Source organism: Mirounga angustirostris, unplaced genomic scaffold (genome assembly GCF_029215605.1).
Source record: "Mirounga angustirostris isolate CCGP_5_RB_7025 unplaced genomic scaffold, mMirAng1.0.hap1 SCAF_2, whole genome shotgun sequence".
Classification (NCBI taxonomy): domain Eukaryota; kingdom Metazoa; phylum Chordata; class Mammalia; order Carnivora; family Phocidae; genus Mirounga; species Mirounga angustirostris.
Genome location: NW_026991710.1, coordinates 98,175,929 through 98,199,837, shown reverse-complemented (window position 1 = coordinate 98,199,837; position 23,909 = coordinate 98,175,929). Strand labels below are relative to the sequence as shown.

The following is a 23,909-nucleotide window of genomic DNA, read 5'->3' as shown; positions in this document are numbered from 1 at the left end:
TTTCTGATCTGTGCAGCAGAGCTAGATCTTTGCACAGTTTAGATCACAGAGAAAAGAAGTGGTATGGATTCATTTCATATAGAATAGCTTTTTTTTTTCCTTCTAGGAGGAGTCAAACTTCTTGGGAGTATAGGACGGATGTATAAAATTTTTCACAGTGCAGCCTACCATTTTGTAAATGTTCAATAAGTATTAAAAACAAGAAGAGCCAAATGACGCTGGATATGGGGGTATTAAGTGTGCTCATAAATTGAAATGTCAGCTGTGAAATATTTTAATATCATGACAAGGACTCAAACTAGTAGTCAGAAGACCTATATTCTCATCCCAGCTCTGCCATTTATAGCTCTGTGAATGCGGACAAGACAAACTCTTTGATGGTCAATATTCCTTACCTATGAGCTTCTAATTTCTCAAGTTTATTTTGAGAATACAACAATGTTCTTTCTAAATTGGAAGGCCTTATAAAGTATTGTATCTACCCTTTTGAAAATCTGCATAAGATGTGATTGTATTCTCATACCTTAGTTAATACAACATAATAGCACTCATTTTTTTAACCCTTAATTTAACTCAGTAAATATTCATTTGCGTCATCACCATGGGTAAGGAATTTACAAGTCAGATACTTCTCTATCCTCGAGGTAGTCATAATCTAATGAAGGCAATAAACCCAAATACAACCACTCATTTCTTGGCAAGTATTTATTAAATTCTTATTAGATGACAGGCGCTATGCTAGGCCCTTTGCTAACAATATGAAAAAGTCCTATACCATGACTTCAAGGAATTTGTGTTCTAATGAGAAAGACAAAGGTTTTTTTGTTTATTTTTTTAAAGATTTTATTTATTTATGTCAGAGAGAGAGAGAGAGCACAAGCAGGGGGAGCGGCAGGCAGAGCCAGCAGAAGAGGCAGAGGGTGAAGCAGGCTCCCCATAGAGCAGGGAGCCCGAAGCAGGACTCGATCCCAGGACCCGGGGATCATGACCGGAGCCGAAGGCAGATGCTTAACTGACTGAGCCACCCAGGCAACCCAAGCCAAAGTTTTTTTTAAAGCTGCAAACTGTGCGCATACACATAATAAATGTGATAACAGGGGCGCCTGGGTGACTCAGTGGGCTGAGCTTCCAACTCTTGATTTCGGCTTGGTTTGTGATCTTGGGGTCCTGGGGTGGGGCCCCCCGTCGGACTCTGCACTCAGTGAGGAATCTGCTTGGGATTCTCTCTCTCCTTCTCCCTCTGCCCCTCCCCCTTGCCTGCTCACTCTCTCTCTATCAAATAAATGTGATACCAGAAGTATGCATAACGTAGTTTAAGAGTAGGGGTGGGAAGGAAGTAATGGAGAAGATGGTAAGAAAGTTCTAAAATAAGATAGCCAGAGCAAAAGATGAAAAATCCAGAATCAAATCTGTGTTAAAATTCTAGCTATGCGATCTTTTCCAAGTTACTTGTTTCATTACTTTCTGGATGTATAAAATTGGAAAAAAATAATATTATCTTCCTCCTAGGATATTTGTGTGGATTAAATGAGGCAACAACCCAGATAAAGCTTTAGCACTGCACCTGGCACACAACACGAGCCTAATCAATGTTAACACGGCAGCACATACATGCTTCTGCTTGAGTACCTAATGCAATGTTATACACATAACAGGCTCTCTATAAATTCTTAGTTATAATCTTATGGGGCAGTATGAATGCTAATCTAAAGGATTATCATCATAAACATCTATTCCAACAATATACTATTGAAGATGTAGTTTTTGTTTACTAAATTAATACCATCCACATGTTCTCTTAGTTCTTTACCTTTTTCTTCTAAATGCAGAATGTAGAAAATAAATAAATCACAAACAAAATATGTGCATCCATGATAAATCAGTTAACTGAGGGTTCTAATTAATGGAATTTGATTTAATTCATATCAATCTAGCTATAAGTTACAATAATCACTATATATTTTTATCTTACAAAGTACACATATACTTTTCGGAACATTCCATCATAATTAACCTAGTGAAAGATTTAATTTTGTAGGGTCCTGGGAGATCACTAAAGGACTCTATTTGTGTAAACAACAAAAAAAATGAGGATTAAAAGATATCATTTGGCTAAAGTGAGGGGTAGGATTCAACTAAAGAAGAAATGAAGTATAAATTATTTTATTAAAAATTAAAAGCCAGCTCTTCACTACTTGGGAAAATACAACCAAATGTATTCTTTTTTTCTGCATAATTAGCTAAAACGAGATTAGAAACCCCTTGATTTTTAAAACTTTGAGAGGGTACTTGATTTTCTCAAAGGACATACTGAAGTCTTTATGTTGATATAAATTTAGAGATATAAACAACTCAGTTTCTGATGCAAACCTAGAAACATTCATCTGAATTTTTTAAAGGCCCAAAGAATTGGCCAGTTCCTTGTTTTTATTGCGAATAAGAAATAGCCACTCAGCTAGCTTTATTTTTTTTTCAAGATTTTATTTATTTATTTATTTATTTATTTATTTATTTATTTATTTAGGAGGGAGAGCAGAGGAACAGAGGGAGAGGGACAAGCAGATTTGGGGCTCGATCACACGACATTGAGATTATGACTTGAGCCAAATCAAGAGTCGGATGCTTAACTGACTGAGCCACCCAGATGCACCTCAGCTAGCTTAATTTTTGTTTCTGCTCTCCCTTCCTCTTCTTTCCCTTTCTCCTTTCTCTTTCTCTCCCTCATCCTTCCCTCCTTCTCTCTCTCTTTCTCTCTCTCTTTCTTTCTTTCTTTCTCTTTCTCTCTTTCTTTCTCTCTCTCTTTCTCACCTCTCCTTTTTCTCCGTTTGGCCACAGACCAGGAATTTTCCTAAGTTCTGGCAAAGAAACAATGAATAAAACAGACATGGTTCCTCCCTCACAGAACTTACAATCTTCTATGGAAAACATTTAAACAGGTGTGTTTATTACAACATGATAAGTGCTATAATCAGGCAAGTACAGTGGAGGAGGACAAGAGCACATTGCTGTGGAATGTGGCGTAGTTCGCGAACAAGAAACAATTCATTACCCAGGGTTTTTGAAGTTGCCTTACATCTTACTATGTATCTATAAGCAAGTATATAAATATAAAAAAAACCCAACATAGGCAAACTTTGCCTCACAGTATCCCAGGATAATTAGGTTTAAGCGTTGTGGTTCACTCTAATAAATGGGCTAATCCCCTTCACCAGACATGTATAAAATAAAGGAACAAATAATGGAGGTTTTCTTGAAAATCTCTTTTTGTAATGATCTGAGACTTTCTGAGTAATGTCTAATCTTTCTAAAGAAATGTCACTGCGAACATTTTTGGATGTTGTTGGAACTGGTCTGGATTTTCAAGTCTCAGAGTATCAGTTATGACCTAATAAGACCTCTGCCATCTGTTTTTTCCTTTGCTCAGAGAAGCTTTTTTAAGTTTACTATAGAAGGACATATTTTAAATGTATTTCTTCCCACACAAATTTATATGCAGGTTGGCAAGCTTTCTCAAAGATCAACACTTCTGACTTCATCATAAGGGTTTTTTCCTACAGTGTAAGCACAGAGGACTGTTTTCCAAACACTTTTTATAAGTTTTGATCCTGACCAATTAGCTAATAAACCCCTACATGGACTGATTAGTTCTGTACAAACAAACCTCTTGCCATAAAATATCAACACTTCTTAAAGGGTAACACGTCAGCCATTATGGTCAGTTCTAATTTACCGCGTCTACTTGCCTTCCTAGAGGATGGCAGCGTGCCAGGCAGGAATATCTAAGCTGGTTTGAAAGCTCGCTCTGGTTGCCTAGCAAACCTCCTGTCACGGGAGCCAGGCAGCCTGGCCTCTCAGATTCCAGCAGCCTGCAGACACCCTCCCCCTCCCAGGATGTAGTGCAAGAAGTATTCACAAATGCTTTTTTTTTTAAAAAAAGAGAATACTTTATTCATTTCTGCCATCAACCCATGCCATCAACATATTTAATACAGAACATTATAAACGTGAAAATGGGGGAGAAGTTTAATATTTCTCGATCAACACAGTCTCCTGACCAATTTCTATACAATACCAGTACAACATATACAAGTAGAATGTTTTTTTCTCAAGACTGACAGCACAGCTAAAGTTTCCAAAAATTCAGATTACACCAATAGAGTACATACGTAAAGCCAATAGCATTTACTAAGTACCAAGAGCAGCAACAACCTTTGCAAACTCTACATTCGTCTATAGGACAGCAAACATCCATCAGTTCCCAAAGTTCTGTTACAGTTGTAAATCCTCAATCATTTTTAGGAAAAAAGGAAGCTCTAGAATAGCATCATTAAAAGCACCCCTGGTTCAACATGGTCAGCAGTACATATCATAAAGCAGATACAAGTTCCTACGTTCACAAGAGGCATAATGCAATACCATCTTAAAGCTACACTACTAGAGTATACAATCCAAATGACATTTTTTGAAAATTCTACTTTTCCAGCCCAGCAGAGAGGGCCAATGTCTTTAAACCTAGGAGACACACCTCTTTCCCTTTCCCTCTCTCCTTCTCACTTGTTCTCTCTCTCTCCCTCTCTTTCATTCCCCCTCTCCCTCTCTCTCTCCCCAATGCAATTTCAAAAAAGCTGTGGGAAGCAGTAAGGTAATATCTGAGAGTGAGCGTGCTTGAGTCTAGACTTGGCCCAGATACCACCTGGTTGTAGAGCTAAGTACAACTCACAATTCACTACGCTCATGGGCCTCATTTTCCTCATCTGTAAAACGATAGCTTTGGTCAAGGTACTCCTCAGGGTCCTTCCTGATTCCAACATTTTATGTCTTGTTAATAACATAAAATCAAGAGAATCTCGCAGTCACTATGAGTTAGGAAAATGAGAGCAGATATCTGAATAATGTCAAATTTCAGATTTTTTTTTTAAATGCAGAAAATACCCATGGCAGGAATTTCATCTTGCTTTTGCACCCAGCAGGTGCTAGAGTCCAGACAAGACTAGGAATATTGGGCAAACTAGTGAGACAGGACCAAGAGGAGTTCATTGGCATGTAAGGGCGCAGGTCTTGGATTTTACTGAAGGGGAAAGGGGTAGGAGAAGACTCCAGAGAGAGCAAATGTGATGGAGGACAGCTGGTGTGTCCCTAAGGATGCCTCGATCTATGGACAGGGACAGTCCAGGTGCGGACGGAAAGAGGGAACCTCAGTGCTGCTTCCGCATCGGCTTGCGGAGCCAGGACCCTGGGAGACTGAGAGCATCCTCACTCTTTATGGAGCCCCAGGGCTCTGCCAAGCTTAGAAGGCCTGAGAGACAGAACTCTGGCTCCTCTATAGTGAAAAACATATTTAACTACAATAGTAATAATTTACATTCATTACACTTTATGCCTTATAGCACTTTGCCGTGTTTGTTTTATTACACCTTTTGCTATGGTGACTCTTTAACTGACTGTAATTGTCTCTTCGCTTGGACTGCTACAGACTTTGGGGCCCAAACTGCAGCCCGGCTGTCAGGGTTCCCTACGTTGCTGCACAGGTTTGCCAGCACCATTTAATCAAGGCAGAAAGAAATATGCCTTTAATCACCCTTATTATGCTCTCCTCCCACTTCCAACTGATCATCAAGACCTTTCCACCGCATTACCTAAACATTTCTTAACCGTGTCCCATTCTCCTCAGCGCCACCGCCCGCCCCCCTACTGCTGCCACAGTTCAAGTCCTTGCCATATTCCATGGTTGCAATAGCTTCCCAGCAGCTCCAGACATGTATCAAAACCTAAAAGATTTTTTCTTCTCCACGAGAACCCGAGAATTATGTAAATTTCACTCTTGCTAACAGCTCCCTATCACACACTCACAGGACAAAACCCAAGATCCATATAACAGCTTACAAAGGCTTTTCTAATCTGGCCCCTACCTACCTCTCCAGTTTACTTCCCATGATCCCCAGCTCTGTTTTCCATTCACATGGACGGAAACACAGCACACCATGCCGTGTCTCCTTGCCACTGAAAATATTGTTCCATCTGCTCCAATTGCATTTTTCCTCGTCTGCCTGGTAAAAATCTACTAGCTTCTCCCCTACTGGACTGTGTACATTTTGGAGGCAGGATTTGTGCCTAATTTATCTTTGTTTTTCCCAGTACCTAGCAAAAACCTTGGTACTGCTTAGACATTTTTTAAATGTCTTGGATTTCTGTAACATCAAAGTAGGAAATCGGCACATGAGCTTTCAGGGCACCAATTCCCTATCAGGCTACCTGGGCAAAGAAGTATTATCACACATCCCACTCCTATTTCTACTCTCTTAAGGGCCATGTTACTACTAACGATTAACTCAGAATGTTCATGGCTTTGTTCCATCCCAAACGAGAGTACCAAAAAGCAATGCCAATTTCAAAGATGTTATATTTCTCATTAGTCATGCCACAAGATCCTCTTCTGCCAATTCTCAATCAAGAAGAATGGGAAAAGAAGAAGGAGGAGGAGGGGAAGAAGAAGAGGAGAGTGTGGAGGGGAGGGAGAGGAGCGGCGCCTGGGTGGCTCCGTTAAATGCCTGTCTTCGGCTCAGGTCATGATCCTGGGGTCCTGGGATCGAGCCCCGCATTGGGCTCTCTGCTCAGCAGGAAGTCTACTTGTCCCTCTGCCTCTGACCATCACCCCATACCCTGCTCATGCTCTCTCTCTCAAAAAAAAAAAAAAAAAGAAAGAAAGAAAATCTTTAAAAAGAGGAAGAAGAAGAAGAGGAGGAGGAGGCGAAGACTTCCTACAGACCTGTATAGTCCTGGAGTACGGGTATACCTGTACCAGAAGGGATGGTTTTGATATGTCTCTAACTTTGCATGATCTGTTGGTCCTTAATCCACTGGGGAATGCTACACACCCACACAAAGCCCCTGGGGACTACCTCTCACATTCACTGACAGATGTGTAAAATCTGAGGTATCTAGACAGCTCCTGTCACCTACATGTGTACTGAAACACAAACAACAAAGGAGTGCAGATTATTCCAGCTGAGATCAGCATTAATTGAAACTTAGTATAACAATCCCCTTAAGACTTTCTGGAAAAACTTGTTGTCACATGAACTCGGTTTTGTTGTTGTTGTTGTTGTTTTAGTGCACCCTGTTGGGATGTCTGCCCTTCCTCATGCAAGGATTTTTCCATTAGGAGAGGTTCAAGAAGCTAAGGAGAGGCAACTGTATTCCGGAGGAGCACCAAGGTTACAGTGATGTTACGAGGCAGCATTCTCTCCAACAGGGTGCCGTCTGCAGGCATTTCCTGCAAGCACGCAACAGTCCACGTCTGCGTGCTGCAAGGGATGACCATCACGTTTGTACTCAGAGCTAGGAATCAGTCCCCAACTTCAGTATTTGGGTTCTCAGACTATATATTACGTGTGCAATTTAGCTAAAACACCAATATTCTGAAGCGGCCACCATACTGTATGTATGGCAGAGAAATCTTTTTCTCCCCAAAATATATACAAGGAACCTGGATGCCACAGTTCCTTTATTGGATATCCAGGAAATTTCTTATTTTATTTAAAAGATTTGCTTTGTGCTATTATTAGCACAGGTGTATAATTCAAGATACATGCAGCCAATCCAAATCTGGCTAAACTACACCATATGGATGATACTTCCGATAAAAAACAAAACAAACAAATAACTTATTTCTTCTTGACAGGCTGAGCTTATTAGCTGTCTGAGATCCCTAACTATACTGTGATTCCTATGGGACATTTTTCCTTGGAACTTAAAATGCAAAATAGCAGTATGTCTTTCTATTCTACTATAATAGCAGTCTTAGATTCACAACTGACAGAAATTTTAAAATGCCAGGAGTTAATATACAGGGAAAAGGCTGTTAGATTTTGTAAATAAATATGGTATGTGTCTCTCTGTATGAACATGTAGGTTCCAATAGACTATGTTAGAAAACATGTACATCCCATGAATCCACGCATCAAAAAGAGTTAGGAGCAAAATCTACTGACCATCCTGTCAGTCAGGGCTGGAGTTTCTTCAGGGAATTCTTTAGACAATAAAGTCAGGAGCACCACAAATATAGCATGTTTTTACTTCCAGAAGGGATCATTTACATATAGGTCTTGGAACAGAAAGCCAATCTTTTTTTCTCTAACATGGAAGGATTTCTTGAGAGAATGAAATCGCCTTGTCCATGAGACAGATGTATGTGTACTTCAGGCAGTATCTAATTAGGACCCAATTGTTAGAACTGGTTACAAAAACCATTTGACACTAAACAAATCTGTATGCGGTTAACTGGAATTAGTCAGTGGCCAAGACATTACACTGAAATACAATGAGGGTGAAGTTTGACTTTGACCTTCATTCTTTCCTCATTTATTTAACCATTCTACAAGCACAATGGTAGACACCAAGCATACGAGACAAATAGGATATAGTTTCTACCCTCAGGGTGCTCCCAGGGTAGTGAGGGAAAAAGTCATAGAAACAAATAATGGTGAAACACTGTGTTAAGTGACAAAGATACACAAAGAGTATTATGAAGACACTGAGATAAGGTAATTAATTCAGGGCCAAGCCAGGCTATGTTGGGGAGGTGACGAAGTCAGCCAGGTGGAGGACAGAGAATTGCATATTGAGGGAAAAGCAAGAATGAAGATTCCAGTCACCTGGAATCTTACCACATAGCCAGCATATAATGACTATGTCCCAAGAACGCTGACTGCAGGAAGTCATCCTTGGGGATGGCCCAGGGCAGAGACACCAGAGGCTGCCTGAGAAGTGGGGTCAGGTGGATCATGTCATGAAAGGCAGATCCTTTTGATCATAGAAAGATGAGCACTCAGGGGCTCTTAAAAAAAAAAAAGAATGGTGAAAGAAGTATATTATAAATTAATTAATAAATTAATTAATTAATTTAAAAATTCTATGAAAAACAACTATAAGCAGTTGGTATTGCTAGAGTTTAAAGCTCAAGTAGTTTAAAAAAAAAGATAAGGCTGGAGCATTAGAATATTTTTTTTTTTAAAGATTTTATTTGACAGAGAGAGAGACAGCGAGAGAGGGAACACAAGCAGGGGGAGTGGGAGAGGGAGAAGGAGGCTTCCCGCTGAGCAGGGAGCCCGATACGGGGCTCGATCAGGGCTCAATCCCAGGACCCTGGGATCATGGCCTGAGCTGAAGGCAGACGCTTAACAACTGAGCCACCCCGGTGCCCAGCATTAGAATATTATTAACAAAGGATCAATCCTCCCAAATTGAAAAGCTTTGGCTTTAGCCTGGAAGGGAAGGGTTTTAATCAGAAAAGGGACATGGGTCATATGTGTTTCAGACATCAGCTTGGCAGTTGTGTAGACGACAGGTTGGCGGGTAAGGTCTGGGCTAGAGACAGGGGTGTGGGCATTATAAACATGACGATGATAGTAGAACCTCCGAGAATGGCATAACATGCAAGGCATAGTGCACACAGTGAGAAGGCAGGGGCTGACCATGAAGCCCTACAAAAACCAATGTTTAAAGCCTAGATAAGGAACTTAGGGGAATCTTAATAACAATCTTCCCTGGCCAGAAGAGATTATTCTTGATCAGGCCAGCGTGCCCACCTTCGGCTTGGTTATTTCATGATTAGATTGGTATCCAAAAAAGAAATGGTTTCATATGTGTATTGTGAAAATGTTCATTTGATTTAAGAGTTATTTCACCCTTGGCAAAATTGTTCCCGTATGCAATCTGAATAAAGCTGGAATATGAAATACATATTTCTTATTATATCACACTACTACTACAAGGAGTTTTTTTTGATACTTAAATTACTTCTCGGTTTTGAGAGAGAATGCCTAAGGAAGTGATTGCTTTTCCTTTGTTCCATGGTGGAATATTTTGTTCTTAGAGCCCATGGTCCAAGACAGGACAAGTACCTGGTGATGTGCCCACTGTAGGTGCCAAGTATTGCTGTATCTACTTTAATATGTGTGAAGCTGGATCACTTAGATAAAAGTTGTTTTTCATGACGTGGGTGATCTCACCCACTCCAGTGACTTCAACCACCAGCTGTACACAGATGAATTCCAAATCCTTCCCTTTCTCCTGAGTTCTGGATCCTTATGCACAATTACTGACAAGGCACTGTGGATGGCTTCCAGGAACCTCACATTTCAAATGCATAAAAGTAAACTCATTATCTTTCTTGTATACCTGTTCCTTCTCCTATAGTTACTGTCTCCAAGAATGATGCTTAAATTTGCTCAATCACGCAAGTCATCTCAGATTCCGTACTCCTTCATTGTTTTTCACATCCCTTCAACCACCTTGTCTTACAAAATCGAATTATTTTGATCAGTGATATCCATCTCCTCTTCTCTACCCCTCATCTTCTGTCCCCTATTACTAGGACAATAATCTTATACCTGCTCAACTAGCCTTCAGTCTCTGACTCAACCAATCCTCTCTCCATGGGTTGATCATATTATTCCTTAAATGCATAAAATGTTTTTAATGGGATTCCCATTGCCTTTTGGGGCCACGAGTCCCCCCATGATGCACCTCTTGCCTAATTCCCCAACTATATCTTTGTCTGCTGATCTCCGCCCTCAGCCTGCTCCACAGAGTTAGTTACATCCGAAGCCTTGCTTGTAGCCAGCTCCTGAACTCAGATGCTCTTAACAGGCCATGCTGGTTTATGCCTCAAGGTTGTTCTTAGGACACTTTGTGTGACCCTCTGCTCCATCCTGATAGACATCTTGTATTTCAAGCTGAAGCTTGTGTATTCCATCTTCTAATGTTCCCATCATCTCTATCGCCCTTCCTGCCTCACTGTTCCCTATTCGGCCTTCTACAACAACACTTACAAAATCTTATTACATTGTATCACATATTGAACCCCCACTACTATAGTGCAAGCTTTCTGAAGAAATGAACCTTATAGGATTTATCTTTGTGTTCCTGGGACCTAGTTTGACTCATGGTGAGCCCTTAATTGGTGTTAATGGACATCAATAAACACATCAAAACAGCTTTAAAAATTGATATTTAGATGAATGCATTTTTTTGTGTGTCTCTCTCTCTTTTTTTTTTTAAAGTAGGCTCCACACTCAAGTGTGGAGCCCAGCCAGGACCTGAATTCATGACCCTGAGATCAAGACCTGAGCTGAGATCCAGAGTCGGGTGCTTAACTGACTGAGCCACCCAGGTGCCCCATGTTTTTCTCTTTTAACTGAATTACTTTGGTACATAAAAATAGCCAAAATATGAGGGGGAAAGGGCTAAGTATGGTGATTGCAAAGAGATTTTGGCTCCAAGTCCAGCTCTTATCAACTGCAAATGGCTGGTAAGGCACAAGCCTGAGGGGCAGAGAGGTCCAACTGAGGCACTGAAGAATGAGTATAATGATCTGTTAGCACTTTCCGTCATGTTTGTGCCTTTATTTGCTCTCCTTCACTTAATGCAAGTGTTCAACAAGCAGGTCTTTTTTTAATAAGTATTCAGTAAATATTTTTAAAGATCTCACTTTGTGCACATGAGTAGGCAGTGTCTGCATTCTGAGAGTATATCACATTGGGACCACTGCTAAAACTGGCTATTGATACTGCTGTTTGATACCATATAGTATTCTTAAATGTATATTTAATTTTATAATAGCCTTAATCTTGGCCTGTGCAGTCTGGTTGGCACAATTATTTTTTTTTTTATGTGATTTAATGGACTTGAAAATCTAAAATAGTCATTGCATTACCTCTGAAATACTTAAGAATTAAATTATCACTACCTAATATAACTATGTGTCGTGTCTTTTGGCAAATACAAAAACTAGATATATTGAGTTAAAAAGGCAAATGAAAATTATTCCAATGTTTAGATTAAGTCATTTTAAAAAAGGAACAATTTATTTTATCTACAAAGTAAATTTAAGAAAATGCAATCCCTAAGATTTCCTTTTGAAAATTACTCTCTTGTTCCACACAGTCTAATTAGGGTCTGTTTCATTATAATTTTATCTGAACTCTATATGCTGTAGAGCTGCTCTGCAAATGAGTCATAGGATCACTATTCCCAGTTTGTAGCCAGTTCTCCCGAGAAGCAAAGGAAAAAAGAAACAACTGCCTTTTAAGGAAATCAAACCTGTTTCTAGAGATAAACCTCTTTCTGTTTCTATTTGAACACAGTCTCAACAACTGAGAATGAGAATCCTATAAAATACATGACCTACTGGAGGAGCCACCCAGCCAAATACATCTGTAGGTTTGTTTAATGCTTTTCCTAGTCCATAATCTATTATATAAACACATTACAAATATATGCACCTGGGCGTACATGAAATGGTAAAATAAAAGGACATTTTTGTTTCTGCAAACATTAAGACACCTGGTTGCAATTTGGAATTGTATTTTGGCTACTCTGTTAATTTGTTTTTTAAGTGAAAAAAGAGAACTTGCAGTTTCTAGGAAATTTAGAAAGGAATTTGTATTGTGAAGAGTTTGCATTGAAAGCTAAATGGTAAAGATTGTTAAAAGAAGGCTTCATTGGGGCGCCTGGGTGGCTCAGTCAGTTGAGTGTCTGTCTTCGGCTCAGGTCATGACCCCTCAAGCCCCTGAGGCTTCCTACTCAGCGGGGAGTCTGCTTCTCCCTCTGCCTCCTGCTTGTGCTCTCTCTCTCAAATAAATGAATAAAAGTCTTAAAAAAAAAAAAAAAAAGGCTTCATGCAGCAAGCACCATTTAACTAACCTCCTCTTTTAACGAACTCAACAATTTGATGTAAAAACTCACTTCAGTGTGGACTTCTCTGTAACTCTTCTCATTCTCTGAATTTGAAGTGAGAGAGCATAAAATTTTAGTATATGGTGGCTGGATCTTTATTTTTCCAAAATTTTGCAATTGTTTTATTCTCCTTACATTATACCAAAATATTTCTAACACCAATCTTTTTTTGTCAGTGTCTTAGAATAGACTAGAAAATGACTCCTGGCATAATGAAATTCTTCTTTTAAAAGCACAAGTAATTGTTTATCCAGTAACACAAAATCATTCCTACAGATTGAAATATTTTTTAGTGTCGCCACCTCGAAGTCATATGTAATAAGGGATATATATCTACATGTACGCACACATATCTACATAATATAAAACTGGGATTTTCTTTGACTAAATTCTTTCTACTCTTAGCTGAGCAACAAAGCTACAGCTGAAAAGAATTCAAAAATTAAAACACTTGATTTCCATCTACTAAGTCACAACATCCTGATACCATTATTCAGTCAGGGAATTACAATGGCTGAATTTTCTGAATCTAAGGGGTTTTTTTGTTTGTTTGTTTTTAGCCAAATTACTTTTAATATCCAAAACAATTAAAATTTTTAAAAGCAACAAAAATTTAAAGAACAGCATTATCTAAGAGAAATTAAAAGTTTATTTAAAAAACATATCTGGCGGGGCGCCTGGGTGATTTAGTCGGTTAAGTGTCTGACTCTTGATTTTAGCTCAGGTCATGATCTTAAGGTCAGGGGATCTAGCCCCGAGTGGGGCTCCTGCGTGGAGCCTGCTTAAGATGCTCTCTATCCCTCTCCCTCTGACCCTCCCCACTTCCCCCTAATTGTGTGCACACTCTCTCTCATAAATAAATAAAACCATAAATGGTTACCTCAGGTGGGGAGAGGCAGAGTGATTTGGTGGGGGCGCATAACGTTAGATGTAGGTTATTGTTTTAGTTTTTGTTTAGAGAGTTGGGGGGGTCACATGTGCTTATGATATTATTAAAAATAATTTAAGAAATATTCTCTGAACCAAGGAGTATAATTATTCCAATTCTGGGCTCATGTTGTCCAAAGTATTAAAAAAAAGTTTAATTTAAATAAATAAATAAATAAATAAATGTTAGTTAATTCACATTCCATGACTCAAATGCTTTAGAAAGCTTTCAAATAAAGATCTTACTTGTTTTTCTTTTCCTTTATAGGTCATTTATTTTGTGTGATGTATAATTCCATTGTGTGAATAACCCATAGTTTTCTCACCACTTTTTGTCAATTTTTAACATTTAATATTTATTATATAATAAACACTTCCAACTGTCAAAATGAAATATATAAAATTTCAACATATTTAGCACTAAGTTCAATGGATTTCATCCTTCCCAGCTCCTCTGATCTTGCTATAGGAATAACTACTTTGTCTTACTTAGACTCTTTTTCTCTCTTTTTCCTTCCACTGTTATGAAAAACGCTCTCCTAGACCATCTTCTCCCTCGAATGGATGGCATCTTCACTCTTCTTGTATTCTCACCACTCACATCCTACTTGCTATCTTTCCTTCACTGCCAAACTTTCAATACAACTGTCTATGTTCATATCTCCACATGCCCTCCTTGAATTCCCGTTCACTCCCCAGCCAACTTCAGCATGGCTTCCATCCCCACCATTCTAGAGAGAGACAATCACCAACAACCTCCCAGGTGTGAAATGTATGTATGGTCTTATAGTCCTCTTCCTTGAAATACTTGTCACTGATAACCCATTCCTTGAAATAGTCTCCTTTCTTAACTTATCAGAAATACTTATGTTCTATCTCTCCAGAGACCTCTTTTAACTTCTCTCACTGTCTCCTCTTTCTCTGTTCATACTTTATATATTGGTGTTTCCGTGTTTCTGTCCTCTGTCTTCTGCTTCTTACTTCCTCTATTTCAACTGTTACCCCAGATTTCCTCTAGCACTGGCCACTCTCCTGAGCCCAAACTGATTTTCTTAGCTCTTCATTATATAGCTCCTTCTGTGTGTCCTACAGAGAACTCAAATTCAATTTATTCAAAATTAAATTGATTTTCTTATCCCCATAACTGCTCCTCCTGTTTCTCCATAACTATTCTTCCTACACATTTCAATAAATGTCATATCCATCTTCCAAATTATTGTCCACTCTTCCCCTATTCTTGCCATCCACATCCTGTATCTTTCTAATTTGTCTGCTTCTTCTTTTCCAGCCCAGTGCTTTAGCCCAATATAGTCTAAATATCTGTCATTGGAGTATCATAATCTCTGCCTCACTGGTCTCCATCCTCCAAGCTCTGCCCTTCAATATCAAGCTTCATGCTGCCATTAGGTCATATGTCTGAGCACACACCAGATCTTACCATGTCCCTGATGAAAAATCTTTAATGAGAATTTGAGAGAGTTTATAGTGAATAAGATGATGAGTTGAAAGGAAGAAGACAGTGACTTTCAATCCCCGGTTCTTCTCAATTTCTGAGATAACAAATTCAAGAGGTTCTAAATTAGTATCTTTTAACTCTTTCCATGATGGTGAGGTGGCAAGCTCTTCATTACAGCCTTCCTCACGAAGAGTTTTCTGTTGACTGTGACACAAAGATTTCATGCAAACTATGGAAAATGAGTGTAGACTTTTGAACGTTATCAAAGGAACATGCCGAAGAGCCTTTATGCAAGCACAAAGAAAACAAAACAATAAAAAAAAGAAGGCCCAGGCATCAAAGAGGAACATTTTGAATCCTATCTGATTGCATTCTGTATTATACATAATTCACAAAGATTTATCCAATACTCATATAAGAGATCACTACAGACCCAGAACTGAGCAATATCTCAGTTCTGGTCTCTGTAGCCACTTGTTGTTCACTGAACAGGCCTTACTCTTACTGGCATTTATGTCCCTATTGAATGGGAGCCTTGTTGAATGGCTCCCAAGGCCTGGAATGTCTTTGTCCAAGTCAGAGTCCAGTTGGAATGGTGACTCCTCTGTAGTGCTCCCTGATGCTACCATACAGAATGAGGTTATTCGTGGTTTTTATTTTATGTTATATATTTCTCTTTAAAGCCTTGTCACCATGTATAATAATTATAAATCTGCTCTTCCATGGAAGTTGAAGTTTCTTAAGAGCAGGGACAATGTCTTATTCACCTCAGAATCAAGCATAGTTGTGGTATAATCAGAAATATAGTTAGTCTTTGTCCTTGCTACCTGGCATGAAGCTCCTAAACACTTGGAATTTCCTGAGTGATAGGAATGTTTTTAGTTACTCATAAGGATCCTTTGTAAGCACACCTGAGTTTATTTAATGAAGCGACTTAGGGTGGGATCCCTGGATAGGCTCAGGATGGGGTGGTCACCAGAAAGACCAAGTAATTTGAGGATGGTAGCTTTCAGCCCCACCCACCAAGCCCTGGGAAGAAGGGGCTCTGGAGATTAAGCTCTATAAAAACTCATGTATAACAAGATTTGATGAGCTTCCAGGTTGGTAAATGCATCCACTTGCCAGGAGAGTGGTGTCCCCCAGTTCCATGGGGATAGAAGCTGCTGCACTCAGGATCCTTCTTGACTTTGCCTTATGTACCTCTACATCTGGCTGTTCATCTCTATCTTTTATAATATCTTTTATAATAAACTGGTAAGTATAAGTAAATGTTTCTCTGAGTTCTGTGAGCCCCCCCTACAAATTAACCTAACCCAAGGAGGGGGTCTTGGGAGCCTCCAATTTATAGCCAGTTGGTTAGAAGCACCCAAAACAATCTGGACTTGTGATTGGAGCCTGAAGACGTGGCAGTCTTTAGGACTAAGCCCTCAGCCTCTGGGATCTGATGCTGTCTCCGGGTAGATAGGATCAGAATTGAGTCAAATCTGTAGGACACCCAGTGTCTGCGGAGATATGGAGAAATGCTTCTTGGTACTGGAAAAACACATTGGAATAGTACTTTTCATACAGCAAGTGGTGAAAATGCTTGTTGAATTAAAATGAATAGCCAAAGCAGAAGCTAAATATTAGATGGAATCCATAAACCTGGGAAGTATGGTTGATTTTACCCTGAAATAGCAACCCTAATAATGATTACGGATGCAACTTGGAAAATTACATGAAAAAAAAATCTTACTACGAAGTTGAAGCTATAAACATAAATAATAACCATGCGCTTAGCTCAACATTTTCTTCATTAATGATGCCTGAGACTATTTTATAACTGAGGAATCTCAGTGTTAATTAATAGTGAGCTTAGCGAAGCAAATAAAAGCATGATACAGCTAAAGCTTCGAGGTAGCTTTGAGGTTCCATTACAAGGATAAATTACAGGGAAGGAATGATTGATGTTTCTGGAAGTCTTTATTTGAACAGTTGTCATAGGAAGGAGTAGACTTATTCTATATTGCACTAAAGGCAGAGTTTGAATCAATGAGCAAGAGTTATAAGGAAGAAGATTTCATCTAAATATAAAGAAAGTTTTTCTTTGGGTAATGGTGACCAACAATAATTTAGATTTCATTGGGTCCCATTATCAGAACTATTTTTTAAAAGGCTGGTTGTTTATCAGTGGTGGTGTAAAAAGAAGTCCTCTATCGAGAGGCAAGCTATATCAAATGAGAGGTCTCTTTCAACTCTAAGGTTTCATGATCCCATTAATACTTTCCATATTTTTCTGTTGTTGCCATTCTGCAATCGATCTTATTTTGCATGTAGACTTATTCCTGTCAATTGGCGTAACCTGTTAATTCATGTCTGTGCCTCAAGGGAAATTTCTCTTTATAAAATAAGTCTGTGTTCTCATTGTATATACATCTATTATAAAGGGAGAAAAAAAGATCTCTGGATAAAAATGAGACTTGTAAACAAAACGATTTTTAGTACATGTCTCACCTCAACTCCCAGAAATAATGAGCTAAAGACCTTCTAAATGTTGTATTTCTTATCTCTTCCCATGATGGTGAAATGGCAACACCTTCATTATGACCTCTTACACAAAAAAGTTTTCCTTTGGCTTTGACACAGAAATTTCATGCAAACTATAAAGAGTGTAGAGCTTTTAATGTTATCAGTGGAGCATGCCAAGAAACTCTTTTGCATGCATGAAGAAAATAAAACAATAAAAGAAAGAACAAAGGATTAGGCATCCAAGAACATATTGATATTTCCACTCCAGCTGCTTGAAAGGTGACTACATTCAATAGAAAAACAAATGGTGAAGGGGGAAAAACAAAGATTGAATTAATCTCAGACATACATCTGGAGTCTATAAGAGAGAAGCAGAGAAGTCTATGTGACTGATCCATATTAATGGATACCCAAGAAAGTTCATGCAGGTATATAACACATGCAATTGCCAATTCTCCGTGATATTGGAACTAAGGATAGTGTAAGATGATTTGAATCTCAATAATTCAAAGATAAATTTGCTTCAAAATTTCACCCACATATCCATTAGCTTTTCTTTTTTTTAACATTTTTTTATTTATTCATTTGAGACAGAGAGATACAGAGCATGAGCAGGGGGAGGTACAGAGGGAGAGGAAGAAGCAGGCTCTTCGCTGAGCAAGGAGCCCTATGTGAGACTCGATCCCAGGACCCTGGGATCATGACCTGAGCCAAAGGCAGAGGCTTAACCATCTGAGCCACACAGGAACCCCTCCATTAGCTTTTCTTAAATCAAAATATTTTCTTATCTTTATCCATATGACAGTAAAAGTGGTACCCAGCAATAAAGGAACTAAGGATCAGACGATGAATAGAAAAATCCAGAATAGATCTCTTGGATATTTATTGAGGGTTTTTTATGTGTAAGAAACCATGAGAAAAAAAAAATGTAAATTATACTCCTTGCCTTTAAGGGACTTAGCACTGGGGATGGGAAACCACACACTTGTGAAAAATCAAATAAATTAACAGTACATGATCAAGCACCAAATGCACAGGCATTGACAATATACAGCATTGACGGTTTTAGCAAATAAAGTGCTCATATTTTGTTTGGAAGGATTCAGTAAAAAAACTGGGCTGAACTAAACTTTAAAAGATTATTAGGAGAGCGGTGCCTGGGTGGCTCAGTTGTTAAGCATCTGCCTTCGGCTCAGGTCATGACCCCAGGGTCCTGGGATCGAGCCCCTCATCGGGCTCCCTGCTCGGCGGGAAGCCTGCTTCTCCCTCTCCCTCTCCCCCTGCTTGTGTTCCCTCTCTCGCTGTGTCTCTCTCTGTCAGATAAATAAATAAAATCTTTAAAAATAAATAAATAAATAAATAAATAAATAAATAAATAAAAGATTATTAGGGGAGAACATGGCTGCATAAAGTAAGAAAGATTTGTTCTGATGCTGTGTTCCTTTAATTTATCTTAAAATAAACTATTGGACTGGAGTCTCCCCACCCCCGCAAGCATCCACCCACACACTAAGCTTTAAACAATGTAGCTGTTTTATGAAATGTTTACAGGTGGGGGGTCAAAGTCCCCTAAAAGCCACTTAGTCCCTGAAAGCACTCTTCCCTTTTTTTGGAGATCAGTGCACCGGTGTTCCTCTCTATCTTATCAATTAGTTGAAACTGGCAATTCTTAAAAACACCATATTTATTTCCCATAAACACATGAACATACACCAAGTTAAACAAGTCATTTCTAAGCATTCGTGCTCATGAAGACTGATCTCGAATGCTGTGAAACTGGAAATCCCCAGTGCAGTGCTCCTCTTTTAGATACGAGAATAGGCATGTTCTGCAAGGTCAAAAGCAAATGAAGGGACAGAGGGCAAAACAGGCCCAGCACAGAAAAGGCGAAGCTGAGTGATCTAGTCTGCATTCTCCACTGACATCCTTTTTTCAGAGCGCCATCCTATCCCCAGGAGGAACCGGTTCAAAGGAAGCATTTGAGCTTACCATGTCAGGGTCTGTCTCTGCACCTGGAGCAACTTTTAGCAACATGTATTGCTGCAAAGACAGAATGGAAGATTAAAAGCAACACAGAAGGGACTGGTGAACCTTCAATACTTGAGCTAGATTAATGATTTGGGGGTCATTGCAGAACACAGACTCTGAAAATGGAAAACAAAAAAAACTGGGGGCGGGGGGGCGGGTGGAGATCATGTTCAGTTCCTCTGTTTTCAACACATGGGAGAGACCGAGAACACACTGGGAGTGATCTGTACATGGCGTTGTGCAATTGCTGTGTCATCTCATTTGTACTTATTTTAGTTTACAGATAGCTTTTGGTATGTGGATCCTAACTTCTGGGAAGGGTCAGAGATGTGAGCCCAGGCCGTTGGTACTCTGGGAACCACACAGATGTAAGTGGAATCCCAATGCCCCCAGGGACACTAATAATTGGAAGTTTGCTAGCCCCTCCTCCATGCTCAGGTAGAGTTCACTCACATCCTTCTGCTCCCACCTCCCCACAGATGGGTATGGCCCTCCATCCATCCATGGCTACCTCTATCGACCACTCTTTCCAGAAGCCTCCATGACAAAGCTGCCTTTCTGCTAGAAGAACTGTGGTTCCTGTGTACGAAGCTGCAAAGCTGCGAAGCCCTCAAGGAGATAAACTGCCATATCTTCAGCCCTGGCCATCCCCTCCTTCTGCCCCAGCCTCACCACACATGAGAAGAAATGGCCAGAACACCCCGCCCCACAGCACTGTGTCACACGTTGTCATCTGGACTCTGGCACAGCCAAGGCCCGGATTTTCCCAGAAAACAAGTTCCTATTGCTTCCACCTAATCTCTCTCTACTAGAATGTAAGGTTGTCCCAGGGGAAGGCTGGGGAACAAGCCTCTCGGTTTCCCACAGGCTCTCCTCCCCTCCCACACACGCAAACAGGTCAACCCCTATAGGTCAAGCCCCCCACCAGCACATTTTTAGCTTGGGCTGCCTCTGGACCACTCTGTTACTGCCACAAAATTAAGCTAAAGGGGGAAAAAAATTAAACTAAACATGTAGATGGAATAGATGGTTCAGACATATGTAAGTTCCCGTTCTTTCGATGTTTCCCATGAACGAGATTTATCATACTGTGTTTCCTCAGAGTGAATTTACCATCACTGGTACTTTTTGTTAAGTTCTGGAGGATGTTTGAGAGTACACATGAGCCATGCACTCTTCTCTCAGCGCGAAGTCATTCCTGGGGACCTGTGCTCTGGGCCAGGCTGCTGGGCCTGGCCAGGCGCCCCCGGTTGTGCCAGAGAATTGAACAGGGGACCAGAGATGGTCATTCCTCCATGCTTTATATTACGCAAGCCCGATCTTCTATGAAATAAATTATCTTTTTCTAAGAACCACACAAATTAGGAACCTTTAAACTCTATTAAGACAAAACTATATGAACTGTATTAAAAACTAAACAGAGGTTTTGCAATACTTTTGAAAATTAAAACAAACAAACAAAAAAGCATTCTAAGACCTAAATTTCAATGATGATGTTTCCTAGAAAGAACTCTTTCTCTCAAAACTGACCCTATAACTTTAGGAAAACAATACTGCAATGACATTTATTACAATACTTCTATATATGGCTTTATCATGTATACAACTTATTTTCATATCTCTCTCCAAAGAGAAATATCATCCTTTTGGAACTTGCCTTATGTTTACTTCTCCTAACCCCAAGATGAATAATCACTTGTTCCTCCTAATCCCAGAGCAGCAGCTCTTTCTGCCCAGGGTCCTGTCCCCACCATTTTGCACCGGAAAAAAAAGAGAGAGAGAGAGAGATCAGAGTTTAATTGTTTCTTTAGGACAGGTTGGGATGTTTTTTGTTGTTGTTTTGGGGTTTTTTATGTTGTTGTTGTTGTTTAGAGAGGGAGAGAGGGGAGAGGCAGGGCAGAGGGAGAAAGAGAATCTTAAACAGGCTCCACGCCCAGTGCCAAGCCCAACGTGGGGCTCAATCCCAGGACCCTGAGATCATGACCTGAGCCGAGATCAAGAGTCAGACGCTTAACCGACTGAGCCACCCAGGCACCCCTAGAATAGTTTTTTTAAAAATCTGATTTATCTGATTATCCTCTCTTGATAATTCCATGGAAAGCTGCAAACCCTAATTCCCTGGGCATTAACTGTTTTTTTTTGTTTGTTTTTGTTTAATATATAACTACTTTATTTCTATACATTCTCTCAAAATATATACTAGTTTGCTTTGTTTTGTTTTGTGTATTTAGGTTAATCATGAGAAATATTATTTCTTTTTCATACCCATACTTCATGGATGAATTTATTTTTGTCCTTCTGAAAGCATTTAGGATATTCTCCTTATTTTTCATGAGACTGTCAAGGCATGGGATCTTGGTAGGCCCACAAGTAGACCATTTCAATCTGAAACTCAAGCCCTTCAGCTCTAAGAAAGTGTCTTCCAGTATTTATTTGATAATTTCTTTCTATCCATTTTCTCTGTTCTCTTCTTTTGGGGTTTCTATTAGATACTGCATCTTCTGAATGGTTTCTATATGTTTTTGTCTTTTTATCTATATTCTGGAAGATTATCTCAACTTTGCTTTCCACATTTTCTATTCCTTCATGTTATTTGTATTTAATTTACCAATTTAAATAATTCTTTTTGTTTTATGGTTATAAATCTTGTTGAATTTTGTTGACTATATTAGGCATCTTGTCTTTTTATTTTTATTTTTTTTAAGTTTCTATTCCTGGGGCCTCTGGGTGGCTCGGTCAGTTAAGCGTCTGCCTTCGGCTCAGGTCACAATCCTGGGGTCCTGGGATCAAGCCCCACCCACATCGGGCTCCTTGTTCAGCAGGGAGCCTGCTTCTCCCTCTCCCACTCCCCCTGCTTGTGCTCTCTCTCTGTCAGATGAATAAATAAAATCTTTTAAAAAAAGTTTTAATTCCCTAAATTGTCTGTTTCCTCTAGGGTCCTGTTTTCTATTTGTATATTTTGGTCTTTCCCTTCCATCTTGCTGACGCTCTTCATACTCTTGGTGATCCTTGGGTGGCCTCCCGTTTGTACAGTTTTTGACTAAGAGCTCTGTGTGGTGAGGGTTCGAAGAGTCCAGTGTCAGGCTTCAGACCACAACCCATTTCTTCCTGTGCCAGAATGAGAAGGGCTTCATTCTGGGGTACTATTATCCACACAAAATGCCTTCATGTTCCCCACACATTTTTTCAATGTCTTTAGAGAAACTCCACCTTGGGCTTTGCCTGGAAGAATACTGTGTTACAGAGTGCCCTTCAGTGGGAATGGTGTTGGGGGGCGGGGTTGGCTACTGGGTATAGTGGTACAGACTGCCAGTGAATTCTCTTGCTTCCAACTTCTTCTCCCTCCTCCTCCCCTCCTCCTTTTTTCCTCCTCCTCCCCCTCCTCCTCCTTCTTCTTCTGTCTTTTAAATAGCCTTATCGAGGCATCTTTGATATAGGCATTAATACCTTTGTCCATTACTTTTAAGACACTAATCTTTTTGCAAAATTTTTATCCTGAAACAAGTGGGAATTTTTTTTTCTCTCAAAAACTTTTCTCCAAGACATTTTTTAAGGTACAAATCAGTACCAATATTTTTAAATGTTCAGAGATGAAAGTACGTTACATATATTTACTTATTTGATCAGCTAAAAACAATTATACTTGCCAGTGTAATAATGAGTAACATATGCATGACAAGAAAATTTCTCTTTATATATAATAGTTGCCCTCACAGATAGTCTTCATTTTCACCAAAAAAAAAAAAAAATATATATATATATATATATAGCATGCCCTCAGACTTATAATTCTACTTTTAGAGATTTATTCTCCAGGAATGATCAGATGGGTACACAAATATATTTTATATATACAAAAGTATTCATCTCGGCACTATTTTTAATGTTGAAACATTAGAAAGAACTTACATGTTCAAGAGGGGATGGATTATATAAATTGTGATGAGTCCATACAATGCAATAGTATGCAGCCATTAAAAATTACGATGTACATCAGTATTCACTGACACAGGATGGTGTTCATGCTGTGTTACTTAATAAGGAAGTACATGTAGTACCATTTATTTGACATAGAACTGAATGTAAGTGTGATTGTAAGTTAGCACGTGTGCTGGGAGAGGGGTCTAAAATATGGTTCATTGAAATGTTAATAATGTGTCATTCCTGGGCTGTATGATTTTTATTTTATTTTTATCCTTTCCTGTAATGTTTGAATCTTTTTTTTTGTAAGAACAATGTGTCATCTTTTATA

General features: G+C 39.3%; 1 protein-coding gene across 2 annotated transcripts in view; it reads right to left on the bottom strand.

Annotated features, from left to right (window-relative positions):
• The window catches only part of SYNPO2 (synaptopodin 2), a 164,437-nt gene that overhangs the window by 122,234 nt on the left and 18,294 nt on the right, over positions 1-23,909 (bottom strand). The gene's annotated exons all lie outside the window — the stretch shown is intronic.